The sequence below is a fragment of the Hemiscyllium ocellatum genome, unplaced genomic scaffold (genome assembly GCF_020745735.1).
Source record: "Hemiscyllium ocellatum isolate sHemOce1 unplaced genomic scaffold, sHemOce1.pat.X.cur. scaffold_2398_pat_ctg1, whole genome shotgun sequence".
Lineage (NCBI taxonomy): Eukaryota > Metazoa > Chordata > Chondrichthyes > Orectolobiformes > Hemiscylliidae > Hemiscyllium > Hemiscyllium ocellatum.
The window spans coordinates 22,513-42,349 of record NW_026868079.1 but is presented as its reverse complement, the minus strand read 5'-3'; the positions used below and the strand labels follow the sequence as shown (position 1 = coordinate 42,349).

Genomic DNA, 19,837 nt, shown 5'->3' with positions numbered 1-19,837 from the left:
ATAGTGTGGGTCCACTCCAGGTGCTCTGGTTTCCTCCCACAGTCCAAAGATTTGTGGGTTAGGTGGATCAGTCATGCTAAATTGTCCAGTGTCCAGGATTGTTCAGACTCTGTGGATCTGCCATGGGAAATGCAGTGTTACAGGGGTGGAGTGCTCCAGATGGGATGCTCTTTGGATAGTTGGTGGGATTTGATGGGCCAATGCTCTCCTTCCACACTGTCGGGATTCTATTCTATGATTGAGGATAAAGGTGATACAACAGGGTGTCCTTGGAGAAGGAGCACGTAGCTTTTATCAATTCTCCCGTTGTCTTTAGATAGAGATGGGCACCGCAGTGGATACAGTGCTTTATCTCCATCGCTGCCTCCTCACCCCCAACTCTACTTTGATTTGATCCCTTCCCGCTGAACCCGGATGTGGAAGTGCATTCGCCTGGAGAATCCCTGCCCTGCCTACTTCTTCCTACCCGGGCTCTATGGCTATATACATACCTGGGAGATAGCAGCAGGAGGAGACCATTCAGCCTTTTAATCCTGCTCCACATTCAATGGGAAACAGCTGACCATCCAGCTCAGTCTCCTGTTCCTGCTGTGTTCCAATCCCCTTTCATGACTTTACCTCGAAGAACTATATCTAAGTCCTCCTTTGGCTTCACTGCCTTTTGTTCCAGTGACGTTGCGGTGTTACTGTGTGGGTGTAGGCAGGGGTAATGTGATGGTGCTGCCTCCTGGAGGATGCACTCAGCATCCCTCACCATCCTGCAGTAACATCAACTGGGTTTCAGCAACTAGAGATAGAAACCATTTCCAGGATATGGGCATCACTGGCTCAGCCAGCATTTATTCCCCATCTCTAGTTACCCTTGAGAAGATGGAGTGAGCTGCTGTCTTGTACCATTCACAGTCCATTTGGCGCAGAAAGACCAACAATGCTGTGAGGGACAGGGTTGCTGGATTTTGCCCAAGTTATTCTCCATCTTTGGTTCTTCAAATGCTGGTTAACTTAATCACAATCTGCACAGGAGTTTGAGATTTCAGTCTGCAAATCTTCACCATTAAGCACCCTGTATAAACAAGTATGTACAGATTAGAAATTCAGAGCAGAACAATTCTAGCTTCTCTGGAAATCTTTTTTCCCTTTCTTCTGCAAAAGCTGTAACCCTCCAGCCCACTTACTCTCTCCCACCATTCTGCCTCTGCTGTCCCTAATGTACCCACCCCCATTCTCATGGAGTTACTGATAAACAGATCCATGCCACCACTTCCCGTCCCTGGTTAGACTCTGCACCCTTTCTGGGTTTACTCCATTTCCCTTCAGTTACTGCAAGTCTATAATGTTACAGCAGGATAAATCAAAAGGAAATAAATAGAAAGGGTGGTAGCAGATGCTGGACAGAAGAGGAACCTTCAGTCTGGGAGAATGGGTCAGATCCTTCTTTGTTTCCCATTGGTCGATTCCCAGCATTATGACAAGTTGGGGATGGAACTTGGTCCCATGTGGGTGTGGTGACACTTTGACCCCCCCCCAACCCATCAATACTACAAGCTGATTGGTCCATCCTCCAGCCAATAACAATGTCAAATGCTTTCCGCTAATTACCCCAAAGCACATGCGCCAATATCCACCCATATTCTGTACATGTACAGTTCTGGGCTTCCCCTCACACGGGTGGTCCCTGCCTCAGGGATTGTGGGAGTTATAGTCCTCATGAAGGCACTGGAGACATGTTTCTGGATAGTGAATGAAAAGTGTGGGCTGGAGGGTGTTGTGTATAGGATCCCCATTCAGACACACAGGACATATGGGCTGTCATTGGTTTTACTGAGACATATGCTTCCACAACCTGATTTCTGACGTAAGGAACATAGATTGCGGGGTGGGGAGGTTAATAAGAGGTAGCAGATTTTAAGCAGATGTAGCTGAGTGGTTAGCACTGCTGCCACACAGCGTCAGGGACCCGGGTTTTATTTCAGCCAGATGTGACTGTGTGGAGTTTACACGTTCTCACTATGTCTGCGTGGGTTTCCTAGGGTGCCCGAGCTTCCTCCCACAGTCCAAAGATGTGTAGGTTAGGTGAATTGCCTATGCTAAATTGCCCACAGTGTCCATGTATGTGCCGTCCAGAATACTCTGTTGTGAATATCTATCCTATACTTTAATACAAAGCCAAGGTCTTTGACAATGAAACGCAAAACACCCAGGAAACTTCGCCTCACCTCGTAATCTGATAACTGACTTCTGATAAATCTGGTTGAACTTAGAACACAGCTGGAAAGCTGGAAGATTAGATCCAGTCCAAGATCCAGTGCTTAAACAAAGGAGACTACAATAGGATGAGGCAGGAGTTGGCTAATGTAAACTGGAAGCAAAGACTTTACCGTGGAAAAGTTGACGGACAACGGGGGAATTTTTTGTAGTGCTCAGCAAAAGTATATCAGGGAAAAGGAAGGACTGTAGGAAAAAGGAGTAATCTGCCATGAGTGGCTCAGGAAATAAGGGAGTCTATCAAAATGAAATAGAAGGCATACAAATTGGCAATAATCAAGGAGAAACTAGGAGATTAGAAAAAACTTTAAAGATCAACAGAAAGCTAGATAGGATTGGGGAGAAAAGTGATGAGTAGCCATCTCCAGGGCTGGAATAGCAGCTTACACTGCTAGAGGGGAACCTATTGTGTGGGAAAATGTGGCCTCTCATTGTTGAAGCACTTAACTGTTACCATAGAGATAAACCTGATCACGTTACAAATCACAGCACACTCCAAAAGCTTGTACTTCCAAATAAACCTGCTGGACTATAACCTAGTGTTGTGAGATTTATAAATTTGTCCACCCCACCCCAACACCGGCTCCTCCATATCAGAATCCTGATAGACATCCCCACTGAAACTGAAGTGCCTGTCAGGTACTTGAGGGAGCCACAGGGGTGTATGTTTTAACCACAAAGTGCGAAACTGAAGTCGACTTTCTAACTGACCGTTGCCATGGAGATAAATACTGAGACAGAGTCTGTATTCAAAGTCCCAAACCACAAAATGTTTAAGAATGGGAGCTTTACATTGGATAGGTGGGGCTTTACCTGATGCTGCCTGGAGGTGTTTTGCATGTACACTATCCAGGTAACTGCCATGTCTCATCAATAAAGACTCTGAGAAGACCTCTCAGAGTTCTGTACCTAGTTATCCCTATCCAGCAGGGTTTAGGAATATGAGTACACAACAGTCAGTCTTCACAGTGGAGGATACGAAGAACATGCCAGTAATTGATAAGGAAACTGAGGAAGGTGAGGACCAAGAAACAACGATTATCACGAAAGCGTTAGAGCTGGGCAAGCTAATGGAGCTAAAGGTAGATAAGTTGCTTTGCCCTGATGGAATACATCCCAGGGTGCTCCCAGGGATAGCAGGAGAAAGAGGAAATATACCTGGAGACAGAGTCCTACAGCAGAGACAGGCCCTTTGGCCCAAACTGGCCCATGCCGACCAGAATGTCCATCCACACTAACCCCATTTCCCTGCACTTGGCCCATCTGCTTCTGACCCTTTCCTATCCATGTATTTATCCAAATGTCTTTTACCTGTTGTGAGAGTGTACCCACCTCAACCACTTCCACTGGCAGCTCATTCCATATACATACCACCCTCTGTGTAAAACAGTTGCCCCTCAGCTTCCCTTTTATTCTTTCCCCTCTAACCTTCAACTGATGCCCTCCAGTCCTTGATTCCCTGGGAAAAAAGACTGAATGCATTCACCTTATCCATGCCCCTCATGGTCTTACACACTTCTAGAACAGGACCCATTCAGTTTCCTCTGCTCTAAACAAAAAAATCCTCGCTTGTCCAACCTCTCCCTATAACTCAGGCCCCTGAGCCCTGACAGCATCCTTTTAAATTGTTCTGCACTTTTTACAGTTTAATAACTGAAACCTACACTGCATTCATCATATTTCCAGTATTTCCCCACGGCGCTGGAACCAACGGGACAACGCCAATGGATTACAGTCCATGATCGAGAATGAACTCCTTTACAACAATCCCGTTTTCATAGTATTTCCCAAGGTGCAGGTATCCTTGTGTCTTTCTGGTTGTATGGTTAATTAAAGACTTGTCCTTCTACAAAGCAAAGCTGTGGCTTAATTTTTCCTGGGAAACATGCCATGATTTTTCAGACTTCTAAAAACAAATGAACTCTTTCTCCACAGTCACCACCCTAACATGGACTTGGCTGTGTCTCAGTAGTTTTTCCAGTCACACTGAGATTTGGAATATTCGCCCATGGACAGAATACACACCTTTCCTTCCACATGAAAAGGCCAATGAATATTCAGATCGGCACGGATCAAGTAACTATCAGATCTGAACATGAAGTTCAATTTGAATTTCTCATCCACAAATCCACCCTTTCAGTATCCTACAACTGAGAAAACAACTCACCATATTAATACAGGATGGATCTTTATAAGATAATTATAGTATTAAATTGTAGTTTCATGTTTTCCAAAGTTTTAACTCTCAGTCTAACAATTTCTCTTTCTTCTGTGAACTGAAATCCGAACCAATCCCCTCACTCCTTCCCTCCAAACCCAGTTCTCACACACTCTCTCCTCACTTTGAATTCAGTTTCCTAGATCTTGTCTGCGGACTAAGAACCAAATGAATGAGTCTGACTCTGAGTCCAGCAGGGTGGGGCGGGGGGGTGGGGGGGGGGGCGTTGTTGGTGAATCCTCTGATGACAACCATCCTGCATGCACTGCTTCCTGCACACTCTGGCCAAAACCCGTCTTACTAAAATGAACCAAATTAGAACTCGAATTGCAGGCCCATCTTTGTCACTTTCCATAAAAACCCTGAATCTTCACAAAAGAGTTCTGATAACTTTCTGCAAAATGCTGCCCCACTGATAGTCTGATCACATGGCAGGGTACCAGGAAAGGGGCCATTCCCCTGGGTCCTGCTCCCAGAGGGAGGAAGCTGCCAATGACAGATTAATCCCTCACAACCACAGCCTCCTTCCCAGGCACTGTGCATACTCCCACAGTTGCCCAGCACTGCGCCCATACACTGGTCTCCTCTCCTACAGCATGTGCTCCGATCATACAGGAGTCCGGGAGATTGACAGCAGCTGCTGCCCTATATATCAGAATCCCTTCAGTATGGAAACTGGCCCTTCGGCCAAACAAGTCCATACCGACCCTCCAAACAGTACCTTATACAAACCCATTCCCCTACCCTATATTTACCCCTGACTAATGTAACTAATACTATGGGCAATTTAGAATGGCCAATTCACCTGTCCTACACATCTTTGGATTGGGGGAGGAACCCCGCTCAGACACGGGGAGGATGCACAAACTCCGGGTTTGGCTGGAATCGAAACTGGGTACCTGGTGCTGTGAGGCAGCAGTGCTAACCACTGAGCCATCTCTATAAACGGGAAGGAATGGGGCTGGAGAACTGGGGAAATGAGATTGTAAACAATGAATGAATGTGGAGGACACTGGGGGATGGACAGGTCAGTGAGGGACAGGATCAGTGCAGCAGCAGGAGGGGATCCTGGACAAACTGAGCAATGGGAGAGTCTGACAGGAGAGAAACTACAGGAAGGTTCTGTTTGGAGGCTGAGGCAGGGACAGCTGGGAGACAGTATGGCCTGGTGGCTTGGGCAGGTTTTCTAATCATCCTCTTCAAAGATGCTGTTCCTCAACTCTGAGCCCGATCCTCCAGGTCCAAAGGTAAGGACACTGCCACCATTTCCTGGTGGGCAAGGGATACAGGGACTGGCTTTCAAAAGGAACTCAACTGTGTTGGTGATACTAGCAAGACTCAATACACAGTCGATGACAAAATGCTGGTGTACTTGTACTTCATCCCGAATATTAACACCTATAACTGGGCAACGCAGACCCCAATGTACAGAGTTAAATCCTGGATATTAATAACAGATTTGTGCATGGGAGATCATGTCTCATGAATTTGACTCAGTTTTTTTGAAGAAGCAACAAAGAGGATTGATGAGGTCAGAGCATGGACATGATCTACTTGGACTTCAGTAAGGCATTCGACAATGTTCCTCATGTGAGACTGGTCAGCAAGGTTAGATCGCATGGTGTACAGAACTGGTCCGAAGGTAGAAGGCAGAGAGTGCTTTTCAGGCTGGAGGCCTGTGACCAGTGGAATGTCACAAGGATCGGTGCTGGATCCACTACTTTTCGCCATTTACATTCATGATTTGGATGTGAACATAAGAGGTATTGTAAATAAGTATGCGGATGACACCAAAATGGGGGGTGTGGTAGACAGGGAAAAAGATTACCTCAGAGTACAAGAGGATCTGGATCAGATGGGTGATGGGCTGAGGAGTTTAGTTTAGAAAAATGCGACCTGCTGCATTTTGGAAAAGCAAACTTTAGCAGGACTTACAGTTTATAGTAAGTTCCAGGGGAGTGCTGCTAAACAAAGAGTCCTTGGAGTGCAGGTTCACAGTTCCTTGAAAGTAGAGAAGCAAGTAGATAGATTAGTGAAGGCGGCAGTTGGTCTGCTTGCCTTTATTGGTCAGAGCATTGAGTGTAGGGGTTGGGAGGTCATATTGCGGCTGTACAGGACATTGATTCGGCGACTTCGTAATATTCCATGCAATTCTGGTCTCCTTCCTATCAGATGGCTGTTCTCAAACTTGAAAAGGGTCAGAAAAGAAGTCCAGGATGTTGCCAGGGATGGATAGGCTGTTTTCCCTGGACCGTCAGAGGCTGAACGGTGACCTGAAAGAGAATTTTAAAATCAGGCCGGGCGTGGATAGGGTAAATAGACAAGATATTTTCCCTGCGGAGGGGGAAATACAGAACTAGGGGACTGGGAGGGGAGGGTAGGCAGAGAGGGGGTGGGCGGAGGGTCAGAGAGGGTGGGTGGATCGAGAGGGTTGGGACAGAAATGGGTGGCTGCAGAGAGGCGGGATAGAGAGGGGAGGCACAGAAATGGATGGGGACAGAAAGCGGGATTAGAGAGGAGGGGAACAGATGGGGGGGTACAGAGGGGGCGACCGACGGAGGGGGGAAAGAGACAGGTGTGCGACCGACAGACAGAGGGGGGACAGACCAACAGATTGTGGGAAAGACCAACGGGGGAGTGCGACCGACGAGGTTGGGGGGGGGGGGGGGAGGCGACAAAGGACTGACCGACAGAGAGGGGGGAAAACCAGACAGCAGAGTGAGGGGAGACGGGGGGAACAGAGAGGGGGAAGATGGAGAGTTATTTTATAGATCTACAACTCAACCCTTTTCGTGTTTTCTCCTCCTCACCTTAATTCCCTCTGAAGGGCTCAGAACAACTGCATAGTTCCTGGAAAATGGAGTTTCAGAGAGATCAGGTGCTGAATGTGGCATTTGGGACACTGACCTTTAATGGAATGCGCTGGTCAATAAATGGACCCTGGTTCGACTCCACTGTCTGTGTGGTGTTTGCACATTCTCCCTGTGTGTCTGCGTGGGCTGCCTCTGGGGGCTCTTAACTTCCTCCCACAAATCCAAAGACATGCAGGTTAGCTGGATTAGCTTTGGGTAATGGTAGGTTACAGAGTTAGGGTGGAATGCTGTTCCGATGGTTGGTATGGTCTCATGGGCCGAAAGGCCTGCTTCCACACTGTAGGGATTCTGTCACTGAGTATAGGGGTTAGGAGGTCATGGTGTGGCTGAGTAGGGCATTGGTCAGGCCAGTGTTAGAATGCTGCATTCAATTGTAGTCTCCCTGATTTCAGAAAGATGTTACCAGAATAGGACTCAACTTCTCAAAGAAAAGTTCCTGGGAAGTGTTGACAAACAAACAGACCGTGCAGTGTGGGTTGATAGTTCCTTGAAAGTGGGTTGAAGGTAGACAGGTCGGTGAAGGTGGTGTGCGGTATGCTAGCCGTTATTGGGCAGTCCAGTGAGGATAGGAGTTGGGAGATCATGTTTCGGTTGTACAGTTTATTGGCTCGGCCACTTTTGGAATCCCGAGACTGCTTTCAATTCCAGTCTCCCTGTTACAGGAAAGATGTTGGGAAACTTGCACGAGTTCAGAAAAGTTTACTAGGGTGTTGCCAGTATTGGAACATTTGAACCATAGGGAGAGGCTGAATAGGCTGAGGCTATTTCCCTGCAGCACTGGACACTTTAGGTGGCTTTATCGAACTTTATAAAATTATGAGGAGCAATGATAGGGTGACTAGTCATGGTTTATATTTTTCCCCCAGAGTAGGGGAGACCAAACAAATGTGAATCTTTTTTCCAAGGTGGAAATGACAAATCCTAAGGAGAGATGGCAAGTTTAAATGATATGAAAACCGAACCAACTGCAGATGCTGTAAACCAGGAAGAGAAACAGAAGTTTCTGGAAAAGCTCAGCAGGTCTAGCAGCAGGTGTGAAAAGAAATTAGAGTTAACGTATCTGAGGAAGGGTGACCAGACCCGAAACTTTAACTGAGTTTTCTTCACAGATGCTGCATGACCTGCTGAGCATTTCAACATCAGTGCAAGTTTAAAGGGAGTGGTTTGGAGTATATACCTGAGAGGAACTTTATGAAGTTTATAAATTGAAGTGAGACCACATCTGGGATTAATGACAGAAGTTTTGGTCCCTTTATTTAAGGAAATACATTTCATCAGAGGCATTTCACAGAAACCTGACTGGGATGATCCATCGTTTGCAGGGATTATCTTTTAAGAAAAGGCTGAAGTAGTTGGGACTCCACTCACTGGATTTGGGAACAATGAGAGGGGATCTCATTGTAACATGAAGGATTCTTAAGGAGTTTGACAGGGTAAATACTGAGAGGATGTTTCCCATCATGAGGGAGTCTGGAACCAGATTTTGGGTCAGTCACGGAATCATGGATTCTGTTTTAGATTCGTCAAGTTTAAGGCAACACCCGACACGGCTCAGGGGTTTCAGTAGTAATGGAGCTGGGGTGAGGTGGAGACAAGCAACATTTTAGAGATTGGAATTCGTGGTGTTTGTGATTGTGTAGATGTCTGATCAGAAGGTCACGTTGGGGTTACAGACATGACAGCAATATTGTGAAGAGTGTGGTTCTGTCTCAGACAGTTCCCAGGGAGAGGGAGGGGCTCAGCAGTCAGGGAAAGGAATTTGTAATAGCAACTGAAGGCAACGAGATTAACCACTACAACGTTTCATTGGAGGAAACTGCAGCCAATCGCGTAGTGGGAATGTGATGAGCAGTTTGATAACTGAGTAATGGAGAGGGATGATGGGGAGGGAGAGCTGGGCATTGTCAGTGTACATGTGAAACCTAACACGGTGCTTTTGGACGATGTCACCTCCTGGCTGTATGTAGGTGAGAAACAGGAGGGACCAAGGAGAGATCCTTAAGGGACACCACATACAAGGAATTCAGAAAGGAAAGGGAGAGTCGGGATGGAGTATGTGTTTGCACCAACGGTGAGGTCAAATATTAGTTTGTAGCAGAATGGGAGAGAAGGACATAACCAGAAAAGACTGACAGATAGAACAAGGAACAATATCTGTGAATTGGTGAGGGGGAGTGGTGAGGAGGCAGTGCAGCCCAACTCCAAAAACACTATTTCTACATCAGTGACGTCACCCAACTCACCCTAGTCTCAGCCCATTTACTGAAATACTCGTCCATCCCTGTGTTATCTCCAGAGTTCGTTATAAAACACTCTCCTGGCCAGCCTCCCACATTCAACGTACATGCAATCTCAAGAGTATCTAAAACCCTACTCTCCAAGTGCTCACTTGTACCAAAACTTGTTGATCCATCAACAAGCAACAATTTAAAATTCTCACTCTTGCTGTAATTCCTGGCTGTGAACATCCCTGTCTCCCTGCACCACACAACCTGTGAGATCCCGACAACTCATTTCTTTCAGACTCCCAACGATGTGTTTATTCATTGCTTCACTTGTCTGGCTGTTTCTCCTGTTGCCAAGGCAACACGGTCTGGAATTCCCACCCTAACCCTCTCAGACCTGCTTTCCTCCTTTAAAAGTATTCCTGAAAACCTGTTTATTTGGCAATTCTTTTGATCACCTGACCTAATATCCCCATCTGTGGCCTTATGTCAGAAGCTCTCAATAGTATTTTTGTGGAATTGTAAACGTGATAAAAAAAACAAACTGTTGTTGATTTGCACATACATTGTCAACTCTTCACTGTCGCTGAGTGAATAATCTATAACAGCACTTACCCAACCACATTGTGGGAGCACCTTCACCACACGAATTGCAGCTGTACAGGACGTCAAACATCACCTTCTCCACAGGCAATGGGGCTTTGGCATTAATCACTGGTATCTGTGGAGAGAGAAACACACAGTTGATATTTCAGGGAGTGTAAAATGCATTATAGGGAGGGAAAATGGGGCAGAATTTGGATTTTCAAATTTGTGTTGTACAATGTACACTAAGTTCTGTAAAACCTCTCATTCCATACGGTAAAAATTTCCTCTTCCTGGTCAATATGACTTTCCTTCCTTCTGCCCTGCACCTTCACACATTTCCAATGCCTTGGTCACAACAACACTGTGCTGTCAGTGAGGTTTATCACGTGGTGGAGTATTGTCCCGCCCCTCATTCACTCCGATTGGTTGAAGCAACAACTAGCACCTCTAGTCCCCGTTCCCCCATTAACATCAATAATCCGAGGCCCATTGTGGGCTGGAGCATGCTCAGTGCTTCCTGCTTTTGCTGCTGTTCATCAGGTATAAGAGAGAGAGGGCTCATCCCTGTTTCTCCTGATGTCAGACAATAACAACAACTACCTGCATTGTATGGAGCCTTTCACATTGACAAATCTCCTAAAATGCTTCACGGATGATGGAAACGTTGATTAAAGAGAACGATTTTTAGATACATCTTTAAGGTGGACAGAGGGGGTTAGGGAGGATATTCCAAAGGTTTGTGTCCTCGGCAGCTCCAATTGTGGAGTGATATAGGTGGGCAACAGCTTACAATGGAGACAGTTAGGGGCTAACCATAGGTTAAGAACCCCATGTCGAAGCCCCCTACCCCACACACCAGACCTTGTCCTCACAGCCTGTCATTACACACTACCTATGGTTAGCCACTAACAGTCTCCATTAACAGCTAGTCACCCTCCCCCAGCCACATTGTTATCCACTCCTTTATCCAACCGTTCTTCTCACTCTATTCCCACCTTTACTCCTTATATCCTCCCCCCACACTATCTTCTGCAAATAAACTGACTTTTTTTCCTCAGTAACATCTGTTCTGTGGAAGGGACACCGGATCTTAAACTTTAACTCTGATTTCTCTTCACAGATGCTGCCAGACCTGTTGAGATTTTCCAGACCCTCCTGGTTGTTGTTTCTGTTTTACATCTTCCGCAGTTCTTTTGGTTTTAATTTACCGGGAGTTTGTAATTCAGGTCCAACAGCCTCTGTCCCAGTCCCTGCTGTCTCTCCCACCCCCACCCAGTGACACTGCACCTGCACAGCTCATGGACAGGTGTTGTCTTGCTGGCCACACCCCTCATTCACTCCCATTGGCTGCAGGACCACACAGACTCTCCTCCTATTGGTCTGGAGCTGCCATCAATCAGCCGGGCACCATTGTCATGAGTGGTTGGCTCCTCCCTCTCTCTGCCCTGGGATGAACTTCATCATTCACAGTGAATAGAGCAGTATCACCCAGCACATGGGCTGGGGGCTATTCAGCCCATTGGGGCTGTACTCTCTCTCTCTCTCTGGAGATGCTGCAATCCGTCCCAAGTCCCCTCCCATGAGCCCATAGCCTCCCAAATCTTTCCTTAAAAAGTAAAATTCCAAGTCTGTTTCAGAATACCTGCTGAATCTGTGTCGTTCAGACTGTTCCAGATGCTCAGAACTTACTGAGTAAAATAGCGTTCACATTTTCACCTTGTATTATTTGCCAATTACTTGAAAATAGTTACTAAAAATTGTGACAGTGTTAACAATTCCTCTCTCTCTCTCTCTGTAAATTCAAGACCTTGCAACCAAATCTGCACAAGATCGAAATCACTGCTTCACCTTCTCAGCTCCAAGGATAATTATCTGTGCTTCAGCTAGCTCTGCACAAAAAAGAGGAATGCATCTTAAATTATCAACATCAAAGAAACAGACCTTCGGTCCAATTCGTCTGTGCCAACAAGGAATCCTAAACTAATGGATTCCCATTTACCATCTATTGGCCTGTATCCATCAAATCCCTTCCTATTCATGTATCCAATTGGAAGCCTTTTAAATGTCGGGATTTTATCAGCCTCCACTACGTCATCTGGTAGCCCCTCCCATACACACACCACACTCAGCTTGAAAACGTTGCCACTTAGATCCCTTTTAAATCTTTGCCCTCTCAACTTAAACCCAGGTGCTCTAGTTTTGGACCCACCTAACCTGAGGAAATAGGACCCCAGCTGCTCACCTTATCCACGCCCCTCGTGATTTTATAAATCTCAATGAAGTCACCGCTCAGTCTTTGACTCACCTGAGAAAATAGCCACAGCCTATTCAGCCTCTCCCTGTAGCCCAAATCCTCCAATCCTGGCAACGTTTTTGTAAATCTTGTCCAAACCTTTTCAAATTTCACAACATCCTTCCCAGAACAGGGAAATTCAAACTGAAAACAGAACTCCAGAAGTGGCTTAATCAACGTCCTGTCCAGCCACAATATGACGTCCCAGTTTCTGTATTCAATGCATTGACCAATAACGAAGAGCATTAATGGAGTCCCATTTGCCAGCGGTTCACCCTTATCCCTCTAAATCCTCCCTCTTCATGTACCCAATCAGATGCCTGATTCCAAGAACAGGGAGATTGGAACTGACAACAGAATTCCAGAAGGGCCTTCATCAGTGTCCTGTCCAGCCACAATATGACAGCACAACAGCTGCATTCAATGCATTGACCAATAACGGGGAGCGTACCAAATGCTGCATTCACTCCCCTGCCTACCTGTGACTCTACTTTCAAGGAACTATGAACCTGCACTCCAAGGTCCCTTTGTTCAGCAACGCCCCTCAGGACTTTACCATTAAGTGTATAAGTCCTGCTCTGATTTGCCTTTTCAAAATACAACAGCTCACATTTATCTAAATTGAACTCCGTCTGCCATTCCTTGCTCCAATGGCCCATCTGATCAAGATCCTGTTGTATTCTGAACTAACCTTCTTCACTGTCCATGACATCTCCAATTTTGGTGTCTTCTGTAAACCTACTGACCATACCTCATATATTCACATCCAAGTCATTTATTTAAGGGCCCAATATCCATCCTTGCAGCACATTACTGCTCACAGGCCTCCGGTCCGCAAAGCAACCCTCCATCATCATCCTCTGTCTCCTACCTTCAAGGCAGTTTTGTAATGGCTTGCTCTCCCTGCATTCCATGTGATCTAACCCTGCTAACCAGTCTGCTTTGTGGAACCTTGTTGAATGTCCATATAAACAACATTCACTGCCTGGCTTAATCAATTTTTTTCGTCACTTCAAAATACTCACTCAAGTTAGTGAGACCCAATTGTGCATGTACAAAGCCACATTGACTCTCCCTGATCATTTCTGTCCCGCTGCGCCTTCCTTGTTCGGTCCACACCCTCCCACCAACCCACGCTCCACACCCTTGACCCTCCCTTGCCACCACGGGAGATGTAAAACATGCGGCCACACCTCCCTCTGACCTCTGTCCAAGACCCCAAAATGATCTTTTCACATCAGGCAGAGATTTGCCTGCACATCCCAAAACCTCATCTTCTGAATATGGGAAATTTAACATGGTTCATCCAACTAACCTACACATCTTTGGACTGTGGGAGCAAACTGGAACACCCGAAGGAAATCCTCACAGACACTGGGGAGAATGTGTCAACTCCAACACAGACAGTTGCCCGAGGCTGGAATCAAACCCAGGTCCCCGGTGCTGAGGAAGCAGCACAAACCACTGAGCCTGTGGGATCTTTGATGCTGATGAGCTGCCCCACTAATACCTCAGTCACTCATCCTGCCTCATTTCCTAAGAGGCAGCGATGACGGAGTGAAATTAGACAGTTAATTCAGAGACCCAGATAACGTTCTGGGGACAAGGGTTTGAATCCCATCACGGCAGATTTTGGAACGTGAATTCAATAAATATCTGGAAAAAATAATCTAGTGATGACAGGAATCCATTGTCAATTGTTGGAAAAACCAATGTGGCTCACTCATGACCTTTAGGGAAGGAAAATGCCATCCTTACCTGGTCTGGTCTGCATGGGACTCCAGACCTATAGCAACGCAGTTGACTCTTAACTGCCCTCTGGGTAAACGCAGCAATAAATGCTGGCCGAGCCAGTGACAGCCTCATCCTGTGAATGAATAAAGAAAACAGGTCAGGTTTTGTTCCTTCTCTAGTAGGTACATCCTACAAACTCAATCAGAAATTTTCTCGTACACACTGAACAAATACCTTTCCATCCAAGCCCTTAAAACTACAGCATTCTGAGGCTATGTTGGTAAAGTTAAAACCACTTATCATTGCATACATATTATTCTTACAGATATCTGAGGTCTCCTGGTAAAATTGTGTCTCAATTCCCTGCTGACTATTGGGAGAGGGTCTATAACACAATCCCAGTACGATGGTCATCCCTTTCGTATTTCTCAGTACCAACCAAATAACTTGCCTGGATGTACTCCCAGGAATATCCTTCCGAAGCCCAGCCATAATGTTATCCCTAATCAAAAACACCTCTCCCACTGCGCTGTTGGTCCCTTTCTATCCTTACTATAGCATCTATACCCTGGAACATTAATCTGCTAGTCCTATCCATCCCTGAGTGATGCCTCTGTAATTGCTGTAATATCCCAGTCACATGTTCAAAACCATACCCTGAGCTCATCTGCCTTCCCCGTCAGGTCTCTTGCATTGAAATAAAAGCAGTGCAACTGCTCCGTCGCACCTCATTCTGTGACTTGCTCTTGCCTGCTTTGACAGTCTGACCGGTGAACAGTACCAGCCTCAAACTCACCTCTTTTCTCACTATCTCTTTAGGATTACCCCGACTCCCTCACTGGTTTAATGCCTCCCGAGTGGCACTAGCAAATCTCCCTGCTCATCAGGACCCCATGCTTTCCCCTTCCTATGCCATTGGTACCAATGTACAATGTCCTCCCACTGGTTATTCTCCCTTTTGAGAATATTCTGCTCCCTCTGTGAGACACTGGCACCAGGGCAGCACCACCCCATTCTGATGTCTCACTGTCAACTGCAGAAATGGCAGACTGTGCCCCTGACTAGAGAGTCCCCCATCACTATCGATCGTGTGGAAATGGATATACTTCACATTATGTTAGAAGCCAGTCTCAGTACCAGTAACTTGGCTGTCAGTGCTACATTCCCCTGAAAGTCTATTACCACCTACATTTTTCAAAACCGTGTACTTGTCTGAGATGGGGATAGCCACAGGGGACTCCTGCAGTACCTACCTACCCCTCCTAGCTTTCCTGGAGGTAACGCATCTACCTGACTGTATCTGCAGTATCTTGCAATCCTGAGACGGCCACATATCACACGCCCCGCCTCCTGTTAACTCCTCACTGCCTTTAATCACTCCTCCACCAATCCATGCGTTCCAATAGGATTTGCAATCACACTTCCTGCAGACATAATCATCAGGATCATTGAGACTCTCCCTAATCTCCCACATCCGACAGGAACAGCACGCCACTCTACAACAGACCATCTCTCCGTCTTCACAATCTACAGACCAAGTCAAAGACACAGTCTTACTTCTCAAAAAATATTGCCCGAGATTAGCAATGCTTACATTTTATATCTTAAACATTTAATCAAGAGACCCAAAGACATTAAAAAGAAATCCTCACCTTACTCACTATTGTAGATTTAATAAAATGAAGACGACTAAGATTGATATTTGAAGAGACTGAAACTCACTGAGCTGATCCCGGCTCTGAGTACTTCCAAGGGTGAGGTCTCTCTGAGGGCAGCTGTGAAATGTCACTGTTTCTCTTCTCTGCCCGCTCCATTTTCAGAGAGGTTTTTAACATCACAGCCAGTCAGCTCAGAGAGGTCACTGCTTGGTTTTATTCACTCGGGGTTGCCTTTGCTGCCCAGACCAGTATTTATTGGCCACCTTCACTTGTCTTGGAGAAAGTGGTGGTTAACCGCCTCCCTGAAATGCTGCAGTCCATTTACACCACAGTGATGTTTGGACAACAGTCCCCCTCTGGCCCCACAACCCTCCCTGTCTCAGTAATCCCCCTCCGCCTTCAGAAATTACATGTCCGTGGCATCAGATTTTTATTTAGATTCATTTTTGTTTAATAAACACCCCTCCCCCCCAAAAAAGTGAAATATTTCACCCCCAAACAAATTTCTGTTGATTAACCTTTTGGAGAGGCCGACACATGGACGTTGCACATTGTTCACGTAGAATGATGGAACTTTCTTTAAACATTGCTAAAAAGGGGAGGCAATGGCTTAATGGTATTCCTGCCAGATGAGTGACATGTGCAATGTTCCGAGGGTTAGGGATAGAATCCCAACATGGCTGTGCGGACATCAGAATCCAATACAATCTAGAGTGAAAAGGCAAATGATGACCATGAAACTATTGTCGATTGTCAGAAAACCCATCTGGTTCACTCATGTTCTGTAGGGAAGGAAACGGTCATCCTCACCTGGTCTGGCCTACATGTGACTCCAGACCCACAGCAATGTGGCCAGCTCTCAACTGCCCTCAGGAAAAATACAGTAAACACTGTTAACAAATACTCCGCAGGAATCATTGAAAAACTGTCTGTTCCCTGAACTAAAACGGAGTTTCAGCTTCACCTTCTCCCTGTCTCCCCTCGCCCTGTTTACACCCAACTCCAAAACACACTCATTGAGCCAAGCAGCCCTCACAGTGCAGCCCTGTCATTTTCATTGTCTGCTCACACCTACACTGCCCTCAGCCTCCTGTACTGTTCCAGTGTATCTCAATGGGAGCTCAGGGACAGCATCTCATCTTTCAGTTCAGCCCTTTGTAACCCCAGAGTCAACATGGACCTCAGCAGTTTCTGAATGAACAGACCGTTGTCAGAATCTGGAACGTTCCACCTGAAATGGTGCTGGAATTCGAGTCCAAAAGGACTTTTGATGGGAAGTTTGCAGTTAATTGAAAATATGAAGTTTACAGGTTAACATCATGAAGTGAGTGATTGCAAGATCTCTCAGATTTAGACCCAAAGAGACCAGGTGTAATTTGGATAAATCTGTGCTCCCTCTCAGGCCAATAGCTCCTTCCTCAGCTGCAGGGCCCACAACATAGCGCACACCCAAAGGGTGATCCAACCACGAATTTGTACATCTTCCTGCTTAACAAAAATATTGGAGATATTTTCCACAAACCTTTCTCCTTCCACATTTAAACGTCAATGATATTCAGATCCTGATGACTCCATTGACTGTAAAAACTTACTTTTGAGATCCCAGCCTCAATTATTCTGATTTAATATCCTATGAAATGAATTCTCAAAACAAAACTCAGAGCCAGTGCAGGAAGAATACAAGACATATTTTTCTCTTGGTATGTGACTGATGTGTAAATGCCTCTCTTCAAATCGTACACCACCCCCTCCCCCCACCCCCCCCCATCCCAGAAAGAGGACATGTCCATGCCCCTCACTGTACCTTGCCCCCAATAAAGATGGCGGCCATATCCCAGGACCTATCACCGCCTGAGGGCTGCAGCCATTTACCCATCTGCTGCAAACACGGGAAAGAGTTTCTAATTCAGATTAATGACCCGCACAGAGTGTAATTAAGACTTCCCAGTCAAAAGTGACTCATTGTCTCCGTCTCCGAGGCCACTCTCCCCTTCCATGTTTGCCTCTCCCACATTCACCAACGGCTGAGTCACGTGACACTGCACAGGCGGAGTTACTGGTCACGTGTCATCCCACTGGCCACGCCCCTCATTCAATCCCATTGTTTGGATGACCAGCTGGTTCCACTTTGTCCACCAGTCCCACCCCCTTTTCCTATTGGTCCGAAGCTGCCATCAATCAGCTGGACCCCATTGTGAGGTCAGTGGTGGGATCCTCCCCCTGCCTGAATCAAACCCGGAAGGTGGATGGATGGTGTCAATCAGGAACAACAAGCAGGAGGTGCTGGGAAAGCTCAGCAGGTCTGGCAGCATCTGGGAACAGGAATCTGTCCAGTGGCCCTTCCTCAGAACCGATGGGAGCTGGGAACATTAGAATCCTCACAGTGTGGAAACAGGCCATTCGGCCCAAAGGTTCCACAGCGTCCCTCCGAATGGTATCCCACCCAGACCCGTTCTCCTACCCTATTACTGTATATTTCTCCTGAATAATGCACCTAACGAGCCTGTTCCCTGGCCAACATCTCTGTCTCATGCTTACTGCAGTGTTCCAGTGAAGCCAGAACATACCAAATGGCCCATATTTCAAGGACTGCAATTTCCCCTCCCATGGGGTCAATACCATCCACGATATCTCTTCCACTTCCCGCACCTCTGCCTTTGAAACCCACACCTCCAACTGCAACAAGGATAGAACACCCCCCCAAGCTCCCCCCACCCACCCCAAGTCCTTACCTTCCACCCAGATACAACACATCATCCTCTGCCATTTCCACCAGCTACAATGAGACCGCATCACCAGATTCTTAAGGGGTTTGACAGAATAAATACTGATGTGTCTGAGGGTAAATATTGAGAGGGGAATCCGAAACCAGATTCTGAGCCAGTCACAGAATCAAGGGTTCTGTTTCGGATTCATCAAGTTTAAGGCAACACAGACACGGGTAAGGGGCTTCAGTAGCAATGGAGCTGGGGTGAGGAGGAGACAAGCAACGTTTAAGAGATTGGAATTCCTGGTGTTTGGGATTGTGTAGATGTCTGATCAGGAGGTCAGCTTCGTGTCAGATATAACTGCAATACTGTGAAGAATGTAGTTCTGCTGAATAGTTCCCAGTGAGAGGGAGAGGCTCAGCAGTAAGGGAAAGGAATTGGTCAGGCAACGGGTTTGACCATTACAATGTTTCATTGGAGGAAACTGCACCTCATCGAGTAGTGGGAATGTGGTAAGCAGCTTGATAACTGAGTAACAGTGGAGTAATGGAGAGGGATGATGGGGAGGGAGAGCTGGGCATTGTCAGTGTACATGTGAAACCTAACATGGTGCTTCTGCACAACGTCACCTCCTGGCAGTATGTAGGGGAGCTACAGAAGGGACCAAGGATAGATCCATGAGGGAGACCAATTGCAAGGAATTCAGAAAGGAAAGGGAGAGTGGAGATGGAGCAGGATTTTTCAACAACCATGAGGTCAAATATTAGGTTTTCACAGAATGGGAGAGAAACCATTCACATAACCAGAGAAGACAGAACAAGGAACAAATCTGTGAATCGGTGAGGGGGACTGATGAGGGGGAGGAGAGAGAGTTGGAAAGTCTATAGTTTAGTGAGATTATGGTAAAGGGTCAAAATGAGCTCTGATAAGGCTTGACATGAGATTGGAGAAGGTTTGGACAAAAACCGGGAACACCACGTGAGACAGTTTGACTCCGTGGGCTAGTGGGAGGGAGGAAGGGAGGGAGGGAGGAAGGGAGGGAGGGCGGAAGGGAGGGAGGGAGGGAGGAAGGGAGGGAGGGAGGAAGGGAGGGAGGAAGGGAGGGAGGAAGGGAGGGAGGGAAGCAGCAGATCGGATTATCTCAGTCTTAGTGACAGAGAAACTCCATGCGCTCCAAACTCTTGTTGTTGGAGAGAAGGATGGAGGAGACAGGATGATGGACAGTGTTTCACAAAGAAACAAAACCTGGGTAAGTGATATTTCAAGTGAGTGAAC

At 46.6% G+C, this 19,837-nt stretch overlaps 1 long non-coding RNA gene across 2 annotated transcripts in view; it reads right to left on the bottom strand.

The window, feature by feature from the left end:
• Positions 1-942: 942 nt before the first annotated feature.
• LOC132811818 (uncharacterized) overlaps positions 943-19,837 on the bottom strand; it is a 29,775-nt gene continuing 10,880 nt past the window's right edge. Inside the window, exons 1-5 of one of the 2 annotated variants that reach the window (XR_009643387.1) lie at positions 16,373-16,477; positions 14,221-14,329; positions 10,197-10,302; positions 6,419-6,756; positions 943-1,063 (exon numbers count right to left, since the gene is read on the bottom strand). This is a non-coding gene — a long non-coding RNA (uncharacterized LOC132811818). Of the gene's footprint in view, positions 1,064-6,418; positions 6,757-10,196; positions 10,303-14,220; positions 14,330-16,372; positions 16,478-19,837 lie in introns of those variants that run through there. The other variant, XR_009643386.1, reaches the window with a different exon arrangement.